The sequence below is a fragment of the Mustela lutreola genome, chromosome 1, assembly GCF_030435805.1.
Source record: "Mustela lutreola isolate mMusLut2 chromosome 1, mMusLut2.pri, whole genome shotgun sequence".
NCBI lineage: Eukaryota > Metazoa > Chordata > Mammalia > Carnivora > Mustelidae > Mustela > Mustela lutreola.
Genome location: NC_081290.1, coordinates 163,847,997 through 163,870,947, shown reverse-complemented (window position 1 = coordinate 163,870,947; position 22,951 = coordinate 163,847,997). Strand labels below are relative to the sequence as shown.

Here is a 22,951-nt window from a genome sequence, read left to right as displayed (position 1 = left end):
CTTCCTGAGCTTTGTGCACAGAGGCACCTCAGCCTGGGAACTGGGGCTCGTGTCATGCTTTGACACCATTTGGAAAAGATGTTGTGTCTTCAGTATGGATCAGCTGTCCCTGCCTGCCTTCCTCTTCTGTAGAGGCTGGAAAGCTACAACACTGGACTTCCCAGTGTTTGTTTCACCAAGTGGGGGTTATGTTCTGACCAAGAAGGCATAAGAGAAAGTCCTTGGGAAGGGATATCTTCCTGAATAAAAGGCACAGGCTCACTAGAAGAAAACCCTTGTCACCTTTGGTCTCCACCCATTCCCCTTCCTTCCCGCCTGGAATGTGGATGTGATGTTGGATGGGTAGCAGCCATCCTGTGACAAAGAGGGGACAAGCATGAGGCTAAAGTCCTGTATGGTAAGGATGGTGAAACAAAAATGGAAAGAATCTGGATCCTTGAGCTGTCGAATCTGCCTGGGACTGCCAGCCCCTCAACGTGTTGCATGAAATAAATATACCCACTAAGTTCCTGTGGTACGGAATTTTTTTCCTTGGACGCAAACACATTCCTACCTGACACACACATCTGTTTTCTATGTTGGTTTTAAGAGTGTCAGCGGCGGATCTTCAGAAAGTCATCTGGATGTTGTGTGCGATAACTCAGGTTAATGACACAGGACCTGGGTTCTAGCCGTAGCTGTTCCACGTATGTGTTTAGAGCAAGTTATTCACTCTTACCCACGTGCAATTTATTAACCTGCAAAACGGCAATAATATATGTGTTGTGCAACGGGGGTATTCTAGAAATAAAGTGAGTTCAAAACATGAAAGTGTTTTTAAGACTGCGAAGCAAGGTCCCTGGGTCAGGTTTTGTTACTGTGAACAAACGGCCTCAGTGTTTGCTCCGTGTGGATCCTGGTGTAGCAGTTACCTTGGCAGGCAGAAGACTTCCTCCAAAAGGCCCATCTCCAGCTGCCTGGAACCAGCGAGACAGAGCTGCTTGGCATCTCTAATCTACTCTGGGGGTCACTGGGGCATGCACAGATGCAGCACTCCTTCTCTCTAACTCTCACTCTCTCCACGGCCCTGGAGATGGGAATGGGACTGATTCCAGAACCTTGAACTATTGGGAGGCAATGGCGGCAGAGTTTCCCTTACAGCAAACGTAGCCAGCAACCGCCCAGCATCAACGTGGTGCTCCCGGGGATGGGGGTCCCTCACTCTCTGGGGATGTGACTCATGTAAGTACAGCTCAGCTTGTCAGAGAGGGCTATGTCTCATGGGGCCCCCAAGTTGTCTCTTAAGACTCATGCTTGATCCTGTTCTTTCTCCGAGAACTGCACGGAACGAGTCCTGTCCTTGCACATGGCAGCATTTCAGACCTTTGAAGGCAGTGATCGCAGCTTCACAAATACCTCTTGTTCAGGCTAAAGGTCCTTTCCTTCAACTGGTTCAGCTGCCTGGATCTACATCCTACACTGTCTGTACAAAGATGCCCTTGAATGGTTCACAAAGTGACAAGGAGACAGACATGTAAACAAACTACAGCACATTGTGACACGCCGGCTATGGGAACACAGGTGAGGGACAAAATACTTCCATGTAAAATGGGGCCAGGGTGAGGGAAAGGCTTCCTGCTGGGGGTGGGGGTTGGGAAGGAGGAATAAAGGATGATTGGGCAAGGGCTGAGTGCTGGGGCCAGAGGTTGCAGGGGACTTGGGTCCCAGTCAGCCAAGACCATAATTTGGTGTGAACAGAATCACATTACTGGAAGTGGGACCACTGCAGGTGAAACTTCTCTAGAGATTAGCATTCTGAGTCTACCATTGGAAAAACAAAACAAAACAAAACAAAACACAAGAAACCCAAGGCTCAAAAGGATTCAAGGATCTGTCTGAGGCAATATACTTCAGTGATGTGAATCCTACTTGGTCGTTGTGTAACCCTGGGCATGTTGCCTCAACTCTCTGGGCCTCAAGTTCATTATCGATAAAGCAGAAAGAGTAATAATAATAGTTCTTTTCTCTTGGATTGTTACACACATTGAGCAAGCTAATAAACGGCTCAGAATAGTGTCCTACACATGCCGAGGGATCAAGAAATGCCAGGCACTTCAAACAAGTGAATGGCTTCTCTGGGATGCAAAACCATGGCCCTGGTCTCTCAGTTATACCCTCTCCTCCCTTCATAGAAGGGCAGACACACGTCAGAAGGCAGAGGAACAGATTCAGGGTTGATTCCTATCTATACCAAGACGGTATTTACTGCGTGTTGCAGATGCCTCCCTGCCCAGGTCTCTGGACACTCGTACAATCTAGAACACACATACTACAAAGATGTACTTGTTGGCAACATGTCCCAGCCTTTCTGAATCAATGCCTTCTGCCACTGCGCTGCCCAGTCCTCTGGGGATGACGGTCCCTCCACAGCATCTGCCTGCTCAAGATGGCTGGGGGAGGGAAATTCTCCTGGCTCCCAGGATTCTGGCTGTGTGCCACAGGGGCACCGGCGGCCGAGCGGTGGGTTCAAGTCCTCGTGGGTTCACCGTACTCTCTCCACCTGCCAAAGCCTGTGCTCTGATCTACTGCAACTCTTCCGTCTTAATAAAGCTGAGGGACTTCTTTAAATTTCAACGTCTTACAAGCAGCCAAGCAGGCAGAGAAATCACAGCATATCGAGTGATGAATTGAGGTAGAATCCACATGGCATGGGAGGGAGGAGGGGCGGAAGGAAGGGAATGGGAAAGCAGAGCTCAAATCGGCGAGGAGTGTGGATCATTTCTTCAATCTAATCAGTTGTCAGGTGGGTATTCCCACCTCCAAAGCTACACTCACGTCTACACCGCTAACCAGCTCACCCTAACCCTAACCCTAACCCTATTTCTGTGAATGGACTGTCATTTTGTCAGCCACCAAATTCAAACCGTGAATCATCTTTTGGCTCTTCCCTCTTCAGCCATGCCCAGTTCTTTTTGATTCCCAAGTTTAGGGTCTCTCGAGACCCTCCCCTCCCCTCCCCTCTCCCCATTCTCTCTGGCACCCGAGAGTACGTCTAGACTTGCTCCTGCCTCTAATATTTCAACAGTCTCCTCACTGGCCTTCTTACCCCGCTACTCATTTGCGACTGACTTGGTAAACCAGTTGTCGGGAAAACTAACAACTGAAAACAAAGCTTGGTTGGTAATGCTCCCACATTTCCGTGGGTAAATATTCCCACCGCAGTCCATCCAAGCATCCCGGTTACCGACGGGAGGCCACAGAACGCAGAGTTGGAAAGAGCAGCCTGGAATTGGCTCTGGCCAGCACAGGACCGAGCGATAATCTAAGGAACTGTCACAGATTCGTGACTTCAATATGAAGCGTGTAACCTGGCGCTTGAGGCCTTCTATAGCTTGCTCTCGAGTCACCTGCCTGGCCCAGCCCACCACAGCACCACATGTGCCCATGAAGCCTGGGGATGCCCTGTGCCTCTTGCTCTTGCTTCCCAGCTCCGGTGTCTTTATTTACATTGGTCTCTCTGCCTATCAGAAAATCCTTCCCATTCTTCAAGACACTTCTCAAGTGCTACCCATCTCCTCTAGGAAGACTTCTTCTGAGCCCCTTGAACCAGACAAGATGTCCTTATAGTGTCTGAACTCCAGGACCATTTTGTTTGTACCTTTGTGAGGGACGTTTATCACGGTCCGCTATGGAGCTGGCTCTAGGCGGGCTTCTCTTGGCCCCTCTTACTAGATTAGGATTTACTCGAAGCTAGGGACTAGTGTGTTTTGGTTGTTCCTGAAGTGTTTAGCATAGATTCTTGCAAATAGTAGGTGGTCAAGAAAGATTTGTTGAAATACATGGACCCATTTCCTGTGCCAGGGTGGGACACTGTTTATTCTTCATGAGCTAGAAGGAGGAAAAGATTTCTGAAAAGATTTCTCCATAAGCCCTTTGTACTGGCCCTGACACGGTGTCACTTCCTGTGGAGCTTTCACCTTTGTCTCCCAGCCTCAGCCTGGGGAAGCTGATCTCTCTGGTTCCGGAGCCAGGCCTCTCACGCACCCATACCCACCAGGACGTCAGATCAGCTGAGCCAGACCTGATGCTTCCTCCCAAGAGCCGGCTGGATCGGCTCCTGGCTAGGGTCGGCGAAGGCAGCATTTGCCTAAAAGCCAGGCCTGGGCCTCAGCTGACCTAGGAAGCCTTGGCAGCGGAAACAGAGCTGGGGCCATTCTGCCAGGCCTGGCGCCGGGCTGTGGCTTGGCCTCCTCTGCTCTCGGCCTAAGCAGTCGCCAAGGCCCCTAGTGTGAAGGAATTTGAGTTCTAACTTTAGGTGGCTACGTGGCTGATGGCTGTGTTTGTGAATATCTCATTCCTACTTTGGTGGCCCAGCTGGTGGGAACAGAACGGGTAGTCATGGGACTGTCATCATGTGCTGTCCAGGTTAACATGTAGCATTTCTATTACTATTAACAGACTTTCTGCTCCTCACTCCATCTGTTCTCTGAAATAATTACAGTTGTACAGACCATGCCTTCGCTACAGGCAAGCTCTGGGGAAGAGGATAGTGCTTTTATGAGAAAAAAAAAAGTGTTAAAAAATAACAGCAAACATGAGAAGAGAGTGGGAATGAAGCTAACAGCAGGTTTCCAATTTCTTTCGGATTTCGGCCTGCAAAGGTGGCATTTTCACACTTGTTTGGGGTGACCAAGCCCAGCCAGATGGGGGTGAGTGGCTGGGCTGGTGGCTCAGCCTTTTGGAGCTGGTGGTGGCCACTGGGGGATCTGGCCCCAGTGGAGACGGGTGGGCCTCTGGTTGGGCTACCCAAAGAGTAGGAGCTGGGAAGAAGTGGGGCCCTGAGGAAGAGACCGAGACATTGTAGAAGGGCCAGGCATGTCCTGCTCCAAGGAGCGAGAGTGGGTCCAGGTCTAGAAGAAATGCTGGGGAATCACAAAGGGCTGGTGGGAGGTAGAGGTTGCGAGGTGGGCGACTGGCTCTGTCTGGGCCTCTCTCCACAAACAAAATGGGAGGGGTTCATCACAATCTCTGGTTGAAAGGGCTGTTAGGAGAATGAGGGGGTCCTGCAAAATATTAAGAATTTGTCTGCTGCAGGGTTAGAAGTATAAAAGGCAACTGAGATGTGGACTGTGAAACATGGGCGCCATTAAAAGCCCCCAAACAAACACTTGCGGGTTCCAAGCACTCTGATTTGTAAGCACAGTGTGTGAAGGATCCTTCTCTTTGGGGGATGTTAAGGCATCACAACGAATACAACAACCTTGGGGGTCTTTGTTCTGGTGCCTGCCTTCCCACCACCCAGCTTGTCCATGAGTGCGGCTCAGCGCCAAGTGTCCAGATTCATCCTCTGGAACTAAAGAATAGTCTCACCTCTTGCCCTTGCCTGAGCCCCCATGGGAATGGCCAAGGAAGAAGGCACTGTGGAGTTTTTAGAAGTGAATTTGATGGAGAAACAAGGAAGGGAACACAGCCATGTGATTTCTAGGGCTTCTTCCAATTTCAAGGAAGTGTTTTGATTTGAAAGAAACCCACAGAACAGGACTGGTCAGCTGCAAAGAAGACATTTGTTGGGGAAAACTGTGTGTGTGTGTGTGTGTGTGTGTGTGTGTGTGTGTGTGTGGACTCTATTCTTTTCTTGAAGCCCATTAAATGATTTTTAAAAGATCCTGGAAAAGCTCAGGTGGAGAATCAGGGAAACATCCTCTGATGATGATCACAGTGCAAAACAATTCTCAGGTACTGAGTAGGTTTTCCCTTTAAACTGGGAAAGAGAGCATTTTGTTGCTCTTTAAACTGGTTGGAAAGTTCTAGAGCTGCTTTAAAACCAGACTCACTGAATCATAGACACGGATGGGCCTTTACCTAAGAATTTTTGAAATACGTAAGCATGAATGAAAATGTGGCACTGTTGGCTGGACGGGTTCCCCCCAAAACCTGGGTTCTCCTATTTAGAAATTGGAAAAGGGGAGGGTGTTGAACTATTCCTGCCTATTCAGAAGATTCTAGACTTAGGAAAATCCACATTTTCTCCTTCAGCTAAAGACTTAAGGGGAGAGAACATGAATCTGTTCCTTGAGAGAAGGTCTGTGTAAAAGATGAATTAAATCATATTGATTGCTGGTGTGTTTGCTTCTACTACCTCCTTGTGAGCCCCCCCCCTCCCCGGTCAGGGCATGGTGGCGGGCTCTTAGTGTCCTCTAAATCTATGAGGCCGACCATAAATATGTATTCTGAATGTGTGAGTGAAATATCTAACTAGTGGTACTAATAGCCAAGGACTTCACCTTTAAGCAAATAAAAAGTGGCCTGTCCATAAAAAGTTAACCCTAGATATATACACAGACTGATGCAATTAGTAATAAAAGATTAACAAGCAAATAATAGCTACCATTAATTGAGCCTTATTATACGCCAACCATTTTAAATCTCTTGCTTCATTTAATTCTAGAGTCAACAGACAAGCTCAGCATTATTATTTCCATTTTAAAGATGAAAACACTGAGACCGAGGATAATTGGCTAATGTGCCCCAAGGCACACGATTCGTAAGTGGCAAAGGCAAAAATCAAATCCAGTTCCAATCCCAGAACTGGGGCTCTTAAGTGCTTTGTTAATCTGTTATAGTTTTTTAAGGGGCTAAAAAAAAAAAAAAATGGCAGGAAAGGAAACTGTATTTAGTCTTTCAAAAGCTTGTGACAAGTCTATTTTCAAAATTAAGACCTTTGGGGCCAAATAGTTTGCCATTCACAGGAATAAACGTAGAGAGAGCCACAAACAAGCAACAAAATGCTCTCTCTCTCCATTCACTTACAGATTACATTCTTTGGGGGCTCAGTTCTAGGACTTCTGTTCTACACCTCTATGTAAATCCTGTGGGAGAGGAAGTTTACAATGAAACTCCCAGGTAATCGGGTGATCAGGGAATCCTTTGGCAGGTGAAATGGTCACATGATGGGGCTAGATCCAGGCTAGCCCCGATGAATGAGGGAGGGCAGAGATGCGGGCTGACCAGCTCCTGGGCTGGCTGAAGCCAGGCTGGGCCCTGGCAGGAAGAATTCTGGGGACTCCTGGGAAGACAACTCGGGAAAGGATCTCACAGTCGCTACAGATCATTCCCTACAGACACCAAGGGGCTGCTGTGACCTGGAAGGACAACAGAAGGTTGGATTCAACCGGAAGGAAATATGAATAAATTAATGCACTGCCTTTGTGTAGAGCCCTCATGTGTGCTTGGAGGCAATGTCTTCACTTTCACAGGGCTGCAGAAAGGCTAAAATAGTCAAATGCAGGGGGCAGGATGAAGCCAGGAGGAGATGCGGCACGATCAAAGTATTTCAAGTCACTAAGAGTACGAACGTTAAAACACAGTCTTGGTCATCAAATCCTGGAAGGCAGGATTAGAGGGAGCTCTGGTGTTATTGTTGTTGTTTTTGGTGAGAGAGAGCACGCTTGGGGATGGGGTGTAGGGTAGGGGCAGAAGGTGAGGGACAGACAGAACTTTTTTTTTTTTAAGATTTTATTTGAGAGAGAGAGAGAGAAAGAGACAGGTAGTGAGAGAGAACAGGAGAGGGAGGAGAGGGAGAGCAGGCTCCCCACGGAGCAGGGAGACAGAAGCGGGGCTCGATCCCAGGCCCCTGGGATCTTGATCCGAGCCGAAGGCAGACACTTAACTGACTGAGCTACCCAGGCGCCCCGAGGGTCAGAGAGAATCCTAAGCAGGCTCTACACCCAGTGTGCCACATGGGGCTCGATCTCACAATCCTGCTATCAGCCGAAGTCAAGAGTCGGACTTAACGGACTGAGACACCCAGGCACCCCAGGAGGCAACCCTTGATACTTGAAAAAGAAGCAGCTCGTAGAGATAGGAGGAAGTGCCAACCTACACAGTGAGCCGGAAACTCATCTACGTCATTACTCAAGAGGTGAGACAGGTCTGAAAACATAAACAAAACATAAAGGTTTTGGACAAACCCGTGGGCTATCAATTCACAGTGGCTCTTTGGGTAGATAGTGACTTTTGGGACCAGATCCTTAAGGCCTGATAGCAGAGAGGAGAATAGGGCCATTAGAAGTCTCTGGATACTGTGGCCAGAGTGGCTGGCATTCCCAGCCGGGCGGACAGTGGTTCATTTTGACCCAAGGTGCCAATTCTGAAGGACGTAAGAAATATTATGCGTATGTTCCAAAAAGAGTAAAAATGGTTAACAAAAAGTCATTTCTTGATTCCTATAATTATGAGCCCATGCAAGTAAAGTTCCACAAGGGGGGCTTCAAAAATCTCAGGGTTGAGCCTGTGGAGCTTTGCAAAGTTAGGCCGATAAAGCAGAAAGAGCTTGCCTCTGTCACCAGCCAGGATGGCAACAGCCCTAAGAGTCACAGCCAGTGCGTGTAGGGCCCAGAACCCGTGTGGCCCTTAGACGGGCAGTGCTTGCTTTAATACTCTGTTGCTGCCATCTTGAAATTCTCAGTGATTTTTCGTCTAGGGGTCCTATGATTTCGTTCTGCCCTGGGCCCCACAAATTAAACAGCCAGTCCTCGTTAAGAGCTACTCGGCTGGCATAATAATAGTGGGGGAGTGGGTCAGAGTAGGACCAAGGGAGAAGGCCAATCGAGGCAGCTGGATCCAAATGATGCCAGGAAGGGGAACATGTGTAGAATGGACAGTTTCCTAGGCAACTAGTGGCCCCATCTAAGTGTCAGGCACATGCTTTGCTAAAAACGTTTCTTAATGGCAGGAATTAAAACAAGAGAAATAAAGCCCAGGGGAGCCTGGGGCACACCTGAGTTCTCAATGACCTGCTGTATGGTCAATCCATGAACAGAACCATCTGGAAAAGAGGGAAAAAAAAAATGGGCCTGGTTGGGCCTGGTCTCGAGTGGATATTTTGTGGCTGAATGGCGGCCTTCCTCTTTCCCTAGCTTTGCCCTCAAACATAACGTGTTTATCAGAAACACTCTTAAGCAATGACTTTAGCTTCTGACAAGGGCCACTCCTGAGTTGTCTGGGAAGCCTGAAGAGCCTGGATGCTGAATCAAGGTGAGGGCCATATTGTGAAGGGAAAAGAAAAGACACTCACAGGAGCCCCAGCCGGAGCTGTGCCTCCCCATGCCTCTTGCCTCTCCCAGGGCCACTTCGAAGCGACCTTTCTAGCAACCCCTTCACGCCAGGCCTTGGCTTCCCCATCTTCAGAACAAGTTATCTCAAATCCTCCTCATTTGAAGCTACAAAGGTGCTGATTCTTGGCAGAGTCCTTACTGAGGCGGGTAGGAAAGGACAAACAATACTACAGAAATCATTAACTCTAGTGTTCATATTGTCCCAGACCAAGATGAGGCCCCAAAATGCCCCACAGACACTGACGCTGTATAAAGTAGGCATTTTTCAGCTTAGAAAAAAGGAAGTTACTGTAAACCACGATGAGGCCATGCCACAAGGAAATCTCAAATCTTGAGGCTTTGTCTGGTGAGAGAATTTCAAGTATCCCAATGGAGTTCCGCTATGCTTTTTTCTCCTCTTTCACTTAACCGCATTCTACCTTCTCTACTCTATTTAATTTCGAAAATTAGCTCTGATGGGGGATGATGCTGGCTCTGGGTGTTCAGAGAGGGAGAAGTCCTTTCCAGCAAAGAGGGTTCTATGGGTCTGCCCCTAACCCAGTGGCAGAGCTGCTGCCTTGCCTACAGCAGGAGGCCGGCCTATCTGAAACCTGACCTCAATTCCTTCTCTGCATTCAGCCCTTGTTCTTGACTGACCAAGGTGGGCATTTGGCCCGGGCAGGCAGTCCATAAACCAGCTACAGTCTGTCTAGCGTGAGAAAAACTGGGCTGGGCCAATCCTATTTGCCCTCAGCACTCTGACCTGGGTTCTTTAACAGGGAAGGTTAGACATCAGGGGTCGTATGTAGGTAAGAGTCATGAGAAGCCGGGATGACCAGTGTCCAGGGATGAGGACGGCGGTGGGGAGGGAATTCCAGCCCTGGGACTCCCTGGCGCCTGCCTGTCATCTTCTCCCTGTCTGGTCCTCACGAATGCCCCACACAAGCCTTCTCTTTCTTGACGGGTAGAAGCAGGCTTCTTGGTGGAAGGGGTGGTGGGACAGATTTTAACTGGGCCCAGATGAGGACTTCTCAAGAGTCAGAGCTGAGCAGATGTGGAATGGGCTGCTGGGGAGTAAGGGTAGGGTGGGGGAGAAGAAGAAGTTCAGCATCACTTGGTGGGGAAGTTGTAGGGGAAACTGTAGGGCTTCTTCCAGTCCTGCCATTCTACGTGTCTACATGTATCAGGGGGCTGGCCCGTTCTGTATCTAGCTATCTCTTGGGGGAAGTGCTTTGCCAAACTTAAGGTTAGAATCCATCCTAAATATTATTCCACCCAGATTCATTCTGCCCTCCTGCCCCCCTGTAAGGCCCCACTCACTGTCCTGTCCTACCCTAGACATCATTTCTTTAGGATTCTATCTCCTGACCAAACTACGGGCTCCTCTGGGCAAGATACCTGGTTATCCTCAGGACCTGGCGTGACGTCTGGCCAGGTGTGGAACGGATACAGGAATGAATGACATGGTCGGCACGAGCTGGGACATACTGGCTCGGACTGCAGGGGCTGGGGTAGGGAAGAACATAGCAAAAGGGGCAAAAAAGGCCAGGAGAAATGCCCTTTAAGTTGAGCTCAATGCCCTGCTCCTATGCAGACCTCCATCCTTGGTTGGGTCCAGGGGATCCCCTTTCTCCATGTCCTCAGAATGCCACGTGACCTAGGCCAATCCCTCCTCCTCTCAACACCTCCTGCTCTAGGGTGGAAAAGGCGAAATGGGGGCTCGTAGAAGGTAGGGGCTCCAACTTTTAAAAATGCTAAATCCCATTTTGGGAGAAGATTTGGTAACCTTAGTTAACCCAACACAGGCATCCTTGTCACCCTGTCCTGAGAGATCTGGTCCTCTTCCCACACCACCCCGGAGCCCCTCATTTGGCTGTCACCCAAAGGTAATAGAAGATACCTCACTGTGATTCTCAGCCCTCTTTCTTGGAAAGGAGAAGGCTAGAGTGGAAGAGAGCTTAGACCCACCAAAGCCAGATATGAGGCCTGGCACCAATTCCAGAACATCCCAACTCCGGTCCTTCCTGAGAAGGAACATGCTGGCTGGGGGCTCCCAGTCTCTATCCATTATGACCCAGGAGTGGCCAAGACTGGGCCACTGCAGAAAGGAGATGGGATGCAAATGGCACATACGGTGGGGGTGTGTAGTGTTTGCTCAGCCCTTGCCTTGGGCTCAGACCAAGTACAGATGGCATGTGCTGGTGATAATGGACAGTTGCAAAAGCCACATAGAGAAGGGGATCTTGGGGGACCATGCCCCCAGACAGAAAGAAGTACATTACCTCTGTCCTTGGGAGTGATGTTCATCTCCACTCTATCCCCCAAACCACTTACTTTCCCTTACAGTGTCCATGACTACAGGGAAGGCGCGCTGAACCATTCCTCTGGGGCAGAGAGAAGGAAGTGGGGATATGACAGAGTCTGCTCCAGGCTCAGTCAACAAGCAGGGCTCAGAGCTGGAAGACGGGTCATGCAGGTCTACACTCTCACGCCCTGGCACATAAGCCTTGAAGGGGCTCTTTTGCTTTGGAGATCTCGATTTTTGACGTATATCCTTGGGGAAGGGTCTTGCACTCCATCTCTCTGGTCCCTTTAAATCCTGACTACCTTAAAGGTTTCACGGGGCCAGCCAGGCAGGAACCAAGAGCACTGTTGTGTGGTGAGAGGGAGACCCACACAACAGTGGATGTTCTGCTTTGGTCACCAACTAGCTGGGCAACTTTGGGTCTCCTCATGGGTGAAAGGGAGGGTCAGATGGGATGGTAGGCTAGGTCCTCTGCTCATCTCGGGCTTTATCTTAAGTAGGGGCAAGTTCAGAGACCCCAGCTCCAGGCAGCATGTCCGTGGGTGGAAAGGCAACCCCAGCCCCGTCTCCTTCCCTGTGGGGGACACCCATTCCACTTCTGTTCTTTCTTTCTTTTTTTTTTTTTTTTAATATTTTATTTATTTATTTGAAATAGAGAGAGAGAGATCACAAGTAGGCAGAGAGGCAGGCAGAGAGAGTGAGAAGCGGACTCCCTGCTGAGCAGAGAGCCCGATGCGGGCCTAGATCCCAGGACCCTGAGATCATAACCTGAGCCGAAGGCAGAGGCTTAACCCACTGAGCCACCCAGGCGCCCACTTCTGTTCTTTCTAACATGGGGTGCCCCAGAACAGCATCAGAGAACACTAGAAGTGTGGGAAGCCAGAGGAAGGCCTGCATTCCATGCTGAGGATGTCAAGCCCCCCCCCCGCCCCCCGAGCAGCCGGCTCGGCACCATCCCCAGACCCTGAAATGCACCACCAAGGTTGGAGGTGGCTGCCAGAGAACACTTGGGTTCTAGAGCCTTCCACTCTCAGCAGGGGTAATCACTGAACTCTGTGAGCCAAACACCTTGAAAGAGCTAAAATGACTTTAAATGCCTAAACATTTTAAAACAAACCTTACAACACAAGCCTTTTAATTTTTTTTTTTTTTTTTTTTTTTTTTTTATCCCAGTGCTAAAGCTCTTTCTCTCTCTCTCTCTCTGTCGCTTTCTCTTTTGGGGGGAATTCAAAAGCCGTTTTATGCCTCATTACCTGCACACTGTGAGTGATGTCTGTCGGTCCATGTGCTGTAAATACCTTAAATCATGCTTCATTAAGAATATCTATGGTGCTATTAAAGAGCTATAATAGACAATGAGTTAACAGATGATTAAAGATGAATTCCATTTGTGTCAGTCACCAGCCAGAGAGAGACGAGGGGCTGTGAGTTCTCAACTCATTATCCAAGGGAGTGCAGCTCTCCCTGTGCCCCGTCCTGGATCTGTGAGGAGCGGGAAGGCAAGGCAGGGCTGTCTGCTTGCCAGGAGTAGAGATGGGCTGCATGATGGCGGGGTAGGCTGGACCAGGGGTGGATGAACAGGTGGGACCTGCTGAAGGGAATGGGAATGGGGAACCCCAAGGGGGTGCTCAGATAAAGGTGTGTGTGTTTGTGTGTGTGTGTGTGTATGTGTGCACGCGCGCACATGCCTGCGCACGCACACGCCTGCGCCCTCTCTTCCAGCCACGTACAGCAGGGCTGTGCTCACCGTCTGACAACACTGTCAGGTCTGCCTGGCTGTTTCCCTGCACAGAGTCAAATTCCACTTGGAGCCATAAGAAACAGATCAATCTTGAACGCCTGGTAGCCGGAGAAAAATAGGCAGGTAGAAAGGAGGAGGGGGAGTCCCAAAGGAGAAGACACTGGATTTTTGTTCGTAGAAATGGCAGGGAAGAAGGAAGGAGAAATTTCCTTTCCTTGGAGGTGTTTTTGGAGAATAAAACAGATGAGTGTCGCCAAGAAGGAAAGTGATTGGCAAAAAGATGGGGCCACTGAGGGGTTCGAATAGTTTCCTGTTGAAGAAGTGTCCCTTAAAGACAGTGCACTATCTGGTCTCTGATCTCTTTGTAGAAGCACGTGGTCCTGCCACTCCAGAGTCAGGGTATCTCACCCCCCTGGGCCATACTGTAGTCCACCAGCAGAAATCTGGAGAGCACCAGGGAGCTTCATTCCCAGCCAGTGCTGGGGACGACACTGACTTCAGGCAGGGCTGGATGGGGAAGCTCATACTCTGAAATGAAGACGAAGGCAGTTCTAACGGATGACTTCAACATTCTCCATGGACATTGTGCTTCTTGTTGTCCATCCTTTACAAGAGGAATGGACTTATTCTCCCATTGGACAAGTGGAGGAGCGGAGGCACTGAGTCAAAACAGATTATGGCTATGGCTTGATGAATAGACATTCTGTGCCTTCTACTTGGCAGGATATATTTCTGGCCTGGTGGAGGCCAAAGGCATTGAGGACACGGTCCTTGCTCTTAAGAAGCTTCACAGTCTAGCTGTGAAGGTGGAAATCCTACCACATGGGCAGGGGAAAGAGAAGCCACCCACCGGAGGTCAACTAGAGGGCAACGAGATAGGGTAGAAGACGGGCAACTCGGTCTTAGCAGGCTTGGATGAATCTAGGGCTGCCTGTGCTAATGATAACACACTAGCTCCTCTTGGCATCTTCTGACCCAGACAGTCTTCCCATGCCCACTGCCAAGTTACACTGGCTCTGCCGGCAACGCTGATGTGTGGCTTTATGCTATTCACGTCCCTAGTGCTGCTGTCACGCTCTCCGACATCCTGTGTGTTACCTGCCATGCTGTCTTGAACGTGTTACTTGGCCTGGGGTGTTCCTACAATGCTTCACTTTTTACATCTACTCTTTATGCAAAAATAAATAAATAAAAATTTAAAAAAATAGAAGATTTCAAAATCCAACGCTCCCGATTTCTTTCCCATGGAGCCCAGCTGAGACGTTCATGCGTCCATGGCTTCGGTCTGTCTGCTGTTGCTGTGGAATGTGACCAGCTTGTGGGTGGGACTGGGAGAAAGGTCCTAAGCGTGATCTAGGAAGCAGAGGGCATGTGTGGCCATTTGCTAAGTGCTGGGTGGCGGGTAACAGAGAGTGGATTGGGGTGGGGGGGCACCAGCATGTATTGACTCATGGGGTACCCAGAAACCTCGTGGGAGAAGAAGGCATTGTTATTATTGTCCTCTTCTAAAGACAACGAGATCTGTGGCTCAGCAAGGAGAAGCGGTGGGCCTAGGACATGGGTCGGTGAGTGAGAGGGCCTCCCCTGCTTTGACTAGGGTCAGGGTAGATGGGGGTGATCATGGACGGGGAGGAGAGGAGAGGCTGGTATCCAGGGGCCAGCATTTCAAACTAGAGTAACGGGACAGAAGGGATGGCCTGGTGGGAGGAAGGGACTGGAGTGGATCCAGGAAAGAACAAAGCCATGGCCTCCTCACCGCAGTGTGCCTGTCTGCTGGCAGAGTTGGGAAGCCAGAGACAAAAGTCGTCTTCAAATAGCCAGGAAGATAAGCCAGGATGAGTTGGAAGCTACAGTCTGGCCCAGGGGTTGTGACTGTCTTTTTAACAAAGTGGCTGGAAGCTGTGCCACCTAGGAAGGGTTCTCCTTGGTGTGAAAAGAGCATATCTTCAAAGCGCGCGCGTGTGTGTGTGTGTATGTGTGTGTGATGTTAAAAAGAACAAGGCCTGTGGGTCCCTGTCTCACTGTGGAGTCTGCCATTTACTACTTCTTGTCTTAGCTCTTCATTTGAATTATGGAGGCATGGATACCTCTGTGGCTTGAAAATGCCACAAAGCACAGATCTACGAAGCCATGCACAGCTCCTACACATGAAGGCTCCTGCATGCCGACGGAGCTTTCTAAGAGCCACGGCCTCCAGGACCCTTGGTGAGGGATAGGAGGAAGGGGCCTCTGCTGGGTTCCCAAGCCCTCTCATTGCAGTGGGATCCAAGTTTAGAAAGGAGTTGGAATAGACTTGGGTTCAGATTCCACCGGCTCCATGCCATGTCCCACTTCCAGGAAAAGAAACGGGCTTGTTGGAAAAAGAAAACAGACTCAGAAGGCATCTTGGGCATCCAACAGTTCTTAGGAAACAGCATTTGGGCAAACATCACTGAATCAGCAATACTTGGATCCGGTTTCCTTTGACAGCTTCACAAACTGAAGATCGAGAGGCTGGGGACCTGGCAACTTTCTGGGGACAATGCCAAACACATCTTGCCCTGGGTGATAGTCTCTACTTCCTCCCTCCCATCCATGTCTGGCTCACAAGGTACCTCTAGTAAGTGCCAACATGGAGAGACCTCTGGGCTTCCTGAGAAAGGGGGGTGCAGAAGACCCCGGGCTGGAACTCAAACATCTGGCTTGAGTTCCTGCCACACCGATTGCCGGCTCACCCAATGCCCATTATTCCAGTTTCTTTTGAATTAATTTTTGACACTGTACCCATTCCTACCAAGGAAGTACTTTCTAATCCTTAGTGAAATGTGGGAAGATAAACCCCTTGGGGTTTTAGAACTGGATGCTGACACGGGAGATCATCTGGAATATCTTTACTATCGCACAAAAGAGGAAACTGATGCTCAGGAAGGCATAGTGACTTGTCCAAGGCCACAAAGCTAGAACACTCCAGTGCTTTTCCATGGCGTCCCCATGGCACATCAGAGTTAGTTGTGAAGCTGAACATGAGCAGAAAAATTCCTTTCTCTTTCTTGCTTGTTGGAATCCCATCACCCATAGCTACCGGAAAGAGAGCACACGACACAGCTCCCCAGCAAGCGCAGGCGAAGACTAGGGGGAAGGGGGAAAGCGCTCGGCCTTGATAATTGAATCTTGGTGTGCAGAGACAGCCAGGTGCACGGCAATTGAGTTAAGTGGAAAATGCCATTTCCGTATTGTTAGAGGCCTTCTCAGCCCAAGGATCTGATCATTTACTCCAAGCACCTGGTGGTCTCGTGCATCTGACCCCAGCTCCCAGCTGAGCCACGGGCCAGCTGGGATCAGCCGTGTGGGGCAGGGAAAGAAATTAATTTTCAATCCCCAGGGACTGCCGTTGGTAGCTCAGCAGCCAAGGATTATACAGACCTGTAGAGAATAGAGCACAGTCCCTCTGGGGGAGTTATTGAACTCCCAAATGCCACCGGTGGGACGATGCGAGGGAGGGAGGGGTGCGGGGTGCTGCTGAAACAGACTTTATTGGCAATCCCATCACTGTGACTTAATGGACATCTCTTGCTGGAGATTTTGCCTCTTGCTGATTTCTCTTCCGAATATTTAATTTCAAACTCCTGCCCTCCACCTCCAAAGCATCAACCCTTAGACAGTAGAAGAGCCGAGTTTCTTTCTTCTCCCCCCCACCTCAACCTGTTGTTTTGAGGCAAGAAATTGCTTTTGTGAAATGAATGGCCTCGCTCTGATTACATGAACGAATCTTGTGGGCTCCTCCTCCTCACTTTCAAAGACTTTCAAAAGAGCACAGACCTCCCCGTTACTCTCCGAGCCCATGTAAAAAGGAGCCAGCCTTGGTCTACTTTCCCTCTGAGCCCACCTTTTCTCATAGTGGGTAAATGAACAGCAGTTAAAAACACACCACAACAACGCCCAACCAGAAAGAGCCTGGAAAAATCTGTTTCCCAACACAAACTTGGTTCCAGCAGAGTCTTTTGTGAGTGTGAAGAAAATATGAATTATGGTTCCTGGCCGTGCAAAGTCCTCACTAAAAAGAAAAAAATATATAAGAAAGAAAGAAAATGCTACATCTGTTTCCATTTCACTTGCTCACATGTTGAAATACACAGATGAGGCATCCCTCTAAATTTACCAGGTCCTAAGCAATTAACAATTAAAAAAAAAAAGACTCAAACATGATAGCAACGTTTTTGAAAAATGCAAAACACTAGGATGCGCGTGTTAATGTGTTCATTTCTACTTTGCTGCATTCCTTTGCAATCCTGGTGCTACTGGAGAAGTGGAGTGAGGCCTCAAAAAAGGAGCAAGGCATCATTAGCACAGTGAGATCCCTATCTCAGCCCACAGCAATTACCATCCGGAGAAGCCTGCAGGCTGCCAGGCGCTTCCATTACTGGGGGGGAGTAACAGGTCACTCACCTCTAGCCCCCATCTGGGGCTAAAACAAGCATTTTCCGCCCTAAGGATTCCAGCTTCATTTAAATCCATAATTGCTTTGATTTCAGAATGCATGGAACATGGAGACTTCATGACTAAGAATTGTATTAGTCAATAAGTTTGTGACTTTCATGAATCATTAGCCCTCAATTCAGTCCTTTCCCACACTGGTCTGAACCAGTGTAACAGATTTCTTTTTTCCACCTGTGGGGATCAGTGCACTTTCCCTTCAAGACCACCTGTTCCAGGGATAATTAGTTTCTCTGGGTCACAGAGGTGGGATGAAATCGGTGAACGCAAACAGGAGTGTTATTCTTGCTTCCATACTAAAGGCAGTCAGTGCTGGGCAGCAGCAGAAGTTTCCCCAAAATTCCTTACATTTACTGACAGCTTTTAACTTTCCAAACTCCTTACCATCTATGAGCTCAAGGCTCCTGGGAGGGAGGTGCCCTTCTCCCCAGAGAGAGGGTCACAAACCTCTAGTCCTGCGTTCTTTCAATTCTGTAACTTGTTTCACAGTAAGTTCCTTCCACCAAGGTGAGATATTGTTGTGTCCCTTTGGGGATTTGGAGCCCAAATCCTGGAGACCCAACACTCCTTTTCTGGGTTACATACATGATGGTCTGAATCCATGGATGGGTCTTATCTGGGTGGTTCTGATTGTGTCAGGGCAAAGGTAAAGAAACACTTCCTCCAGACCTTTGGAGGGACTAGACAGATCGCAGGAGATGCATCTTGGTAGGGACAAAAATTACGCCAATTGCTGACAGTTTCTGATAATCCCTTACCCACACTCCCACCCCAACACCAGAATCTGGAGATGATGGGACCAAAAAAAATATTCATATGAGAGAAGATAATTAATGCATGCAATGCTCTATACAGATTGGTGATACCAGAGCCTCACCATGAAAAATTCAACGCCTGATCCCAGTGCTAAGGAATTGGACATTGTCCCGCCCTTTAGGAGTCTACGGAGTGAAGAAGTGGCCTAGAAGTTAACTACAGGCTCTGGGACATGGCCCTGCTTCTGCAGTATTCCTGCTCACTGCTGTTTCTTTCCATAAACAGGAGATGACTCCTGACTGGCACTTTCTCTGTACCTCCCCACATCTGCCAGGACAATGCCCTTCCCCGAGGGCACCAAACACACGTTCACCCCCTACATGCCTCTGGGGCTCTATCAGGGCCGGGCACCCTCTCCTCCTGCACAATCCACACACACAGCAGTCTGGGGAGGAAACTATAAAAAAAAATCAGTGGTGTTGCTGTAGGGACCAGTCTCAGGAACATCCCTAGGGGAAATGAATGTAATTGCACCTTGATGATACCCAGAGATGTAAAGAGCCCCTCCACAACCTCCAGGAAGGGTGGAGGAGTAAATCAGGCGCTGGGACAATCAGGGAGCAGAAGAGTTAATGTCTTTTCTCCCCATCTTCACTTGGGGAATGTGAATTCTTGATCAAGCGATTTGTCAGGATTGTTGTGTATTTACTGTAATTATAGAACATCAAATGTGCATTGACGTAATTACCATAAATATGTGTAAAGACATTATAACATGTAATTATGTCATATAATTCTTTAATAAAGCATGCAGAAGAAAAATTACTCTGCACATGCTCAGTGCACATCTTCTTCTTACTATGTCTACTGAAGGTTTTATTTGCTCCACCGCCCTCCCCCTCTTTGAAATGACGGGGGCAGTTTTTCCCACTTAGGATTAACTAACAGAGAATATGTGTACAGGTTTGTGCAAGGGAGCTTATATATGGTGCTTGCACACACACACACACACACACACATGCATGCATGGGAGGAAAAGGCATCTTCCCAGCCCAGCAGGGGGTTCAGAGCCTAGATGCAAGTAGCACAAGGCCCTGCAGGGAATCCTCCCATTGCTGACATGGGGCAACCGTCATTTTGGTCTTTTTTTTTGGGGGGGGCGGCCCCTCTCCTCTCCCTGCGCCCTTGCACGGGTGGACACACCAGGGCGCAGCCCACATGGTTTGGTGGCACGGACGGCCCCTAAGAGACAGATGCTTGGAAGGATGCTGACACTATTCTGAACCCAGGGATCTTTTCTGAAGATGTGAACAGGAAGCAAAATCCCTGGGGTGCAATGTTCATGCAGAGTCTAGACTTGTCACTGGAAGACAGGTTTAAATTCCTTTCCCAGCTCTCTGAGAGCCGAGTAGGCACAGGGTCTGTGTTCAGATCTGTACTTTTCATAGTCCTCCCTTTTACCCACCGGTCTTCTGGAAGCAGTGTCTCCCTAAAGTCCAGGGTTCTTGATGTATTACATTAAATTAAATGGGAAAGAACACTTTAATGGGAGAGAAAGTCTTCCCAACAATGATATCAAAGTAGAAATCATAAAGGAAAAAGACTGATAGATTCGACTAGGCCAAAATGTATAGTCTGTCTATAAGTCTCCCCAGAACAACAATAACAAAAATACCATAAATATAGTAAAAGGCAGACAAAAGACCAAGGAAATATTTGCAATATATATGACATAGGGGATAACATCATTAATGTGTTAAAAAGCTCTGACCAATTGGTAAGAAAAACATCTGAATAGGGGCGCCTGGGTGGCTCAGTCGGTTAAGTGTCTGCTTGGCTCAGGTCACGATCCCAGGGACCTGGAATGGAGCTCCACATCCAGTGGGAAACCTGCTTCTCCTTCTCCCCAACCCCTCCCCGACTCATGCTTACTGGCACACTCTTGCTCCCTCTCAAACAAATAAGTAAAATCTTTTGAAAAAATGAAAGAAAAACACCTGAATAGAAAGTACGGGCAATAATGGACAGAAAAAAAAAACCCACAAAATAAATATAAATGACCAAAAAGCAGATGAAAAAAATCTGACCTAACTTGTATAATCAGAGAGGGAGATACTATTTTTCACCTATCAACTGTTAATTATTTTAACAGATTATAATACCCAGTGTAAGTGAAGGGTTGACGATACTGGAATAGAAACTGGTTTAACTTTCTTGGGGCCGATTTAGCACTGAATATCAAAAACCTTGAAAAGGAGCATACCTTTTGACCTAATAACTCTTCTTGTAGGATTTTACCCTAAGGAATTAAAAATAAGTCAAAGACTTAGGTCAAAGTTTCCTGACGGCAAATTTTTTTTATAACACTGAAGGGGAAAAGTCCCTGGAAACAATATAATGACTAATAAAGGAGAACTGGTGAAATGAAGTCAGGTAGAATCATAAGCCCCCCGGAATACCATTCAGCCATTAAAAATGAAAGATGAGTGTGTGATGACATAAATAGATACATAATTATGTGAAAAATTAAATTATCAACGAGTATAGAAAGATACAATTTATAAACAGAAAAGTTTTGGAGGAATTTACACAAGATATTATTACTATCCGTCATCTTTTAGTGTTGTAGTAAGGGTATTTGACCCCTCCCTCCCTACCTCTCTTCCTCTTTAAAAAATCAGAATAGTCCAAAATCTGAAACATTTGGATTGTTTTTAAAGTACACTAAGTGGTATAAGCCTGTGCGTGTACACACACACACACACACACACACACACACACACACTTCGGTCTAGTGCCCTGATGTGGCCATTTGTATCACTTGGGGCTCCCATGGCATACTAAAAGCTACACTCTTCTCTATGCCTCTGGCTCCCAATCACTCATCACAGAAACACTCATGGCCAGGGTCAAGTTCTTGAAGCACCACCAGGAACGGAAGGGTAGATGCACAGGGTATTTTGGTCTATGTGCAGTGAGAAAATTCACAGCAAGTAAATACTAGAACCAGAATTAGAAGCCAAGATAGTAGACCAGGAATGAGCCTGTTTGGTGGGGTCTTTGAACTCAGGACTCATGGGATGAATCTGAAGCCACAAGAGAATAGACTAGATTCTAGTGGGATGCAGAGTCCAGAACCAAAGAGGGAGGTGGGAGTGGGTTACTGAACTGAAAAGCCAGAAGCTGAAGTCAAATACTGAAGTGTTCCTAATGAGCTTCCCTCTCGGTTTGTCTCATTTTGTACGCATTTAGGGCAGCACATTGAGTCAGGGAGCCATGGAGGGGAACAGGGAACACCATTCAAGAAAAGAGCTCCCTGTGAGAACTACCTGAAATAGGGACTTGACTTGAGATGTCCCGTGGTACATGGTGCCTGGAGCACAGTCCAGGGGACTGTGGGGAAAGCTCCTTGTCAATATCCGCTCTATCTCTGGCATCATTTTCTAGAGCATGGGGCCCATGTGGCAGAATCCTTTGAGGTGACTGGGTTGAGGCATTTTGTTCTCACTGATTTTATAACAAAGGAGGGGTCCTCTCCAGTGAAAAGGCGTAGCGTCAAAGCAGGATGGTGTGGGTGTAGAAATGGTGAAAGGAACAGTTAAGATTCCCGCATGTCTTCTTATCAAGTGCCTTTCTCAGGGCTTGGGCAGCAAAATAGCTAAGATGTCAAAGGAGTCTCACTGTTTTCAGCATTGTACCCAAGAAGGGAGTCAGCCAGGCTCTACTGAATGACCACTCAGCTTAAGGTCTATCACCATCTCAGATCTTCCAATCTCATCTTGGTAAATGTAGTGATAAGGCCCATACAAACACACCTGCCGCCTAGGCAAGTGTTTAGTTCCAGCATCCTTAGAGAATTCACAGAATTATGTTAACATTCAATAACATTCATCCTGTTACTCAGATTTCCAAGGATATCATCAACTCTACCTCATTCATTTTCTTGATATCCTCAGAAAGCAAGAAAGAAATTATTACATTCATTTGAGATGTGGAAAATGTAGACTAGAGAAGATAACTGGAGCCTTAAAATTTCATATTAAATTAACAGCTACACAAAGAGGTGTGTCTTTGGCCATCTGGTTCGCCACTCCCATCTAGAAGTCAGAGCTGCCTGGGTGTCCCCATGACACCCAGAACTTAAAAAGGAAAACAAACTCCAAAATGTCATAGGCCACCTCACTTCTACTTTCAACTAGTAAGCCGTCTTCCTTTTGCTGAGAAGAGCCCAGGCTGCGAAGCAAAACAAGGCAGCCCTTACCAGGGAGCCCTATCGCGGGGTCCGTCAGGCAGGCCCCTGGAGCCCGCACCCTGGGATGACGTCAGCGGTGGTAAATCCCAGGAGTCCGTGATGCAGGACCTGTAGTTGGTCAAGTGTTGAGCTCGTAGCACTGAGGTTGCTTATGAATATTCAATTTGGAAGGAGTTGGGCTGATCAGGCTGAGATCTCCTCAGTGTCTGTTAGTGCGTCAGGAGCTGAAACACTCCACAGGGGATCTGCTCAAACCAGAGGCAGCAGAGGAAGCAGCCAGAGGCAGCCATTTGCAATGGCCCCCGCTGTCCCAGTGAGGTGAGGTTGGGGTCTGCTTTGCGGAAGAGTCT

The 22,951-nt window shown here is 48.2% G+C and overlaps 1 protein-coding gene and 1 long non-coding RNA gene across 4 annotated transcripts in view; one reads left to right on the top strand and one right to left on the bottom strand.

Annotated features, from left to right (window-relative positions):
- The window catches only part of PEBP4 (phosphatidylethanolamine binding protein 4), a 232,432-nt gene that overhangs the window by 107,406 nt on the left and 102,075 nt on the right, over positions 1 to 22,951 (bottom strand). The gene's annotated exons all lie outside the window — the stretch shown is intronic.
- LOC131834107 (uncharacterized) lies at positions 1,070 to 2,588 on the top strand. The gene is made up of 3 exons (XR_009354752.1): positions 1,070 to 1,221; positions 1,407 to 1,560; positions 2,258 to 2,588. It is a non-coding gene; the product is annotated as an uncharacterized LOC131834107 (long non-coding RNA).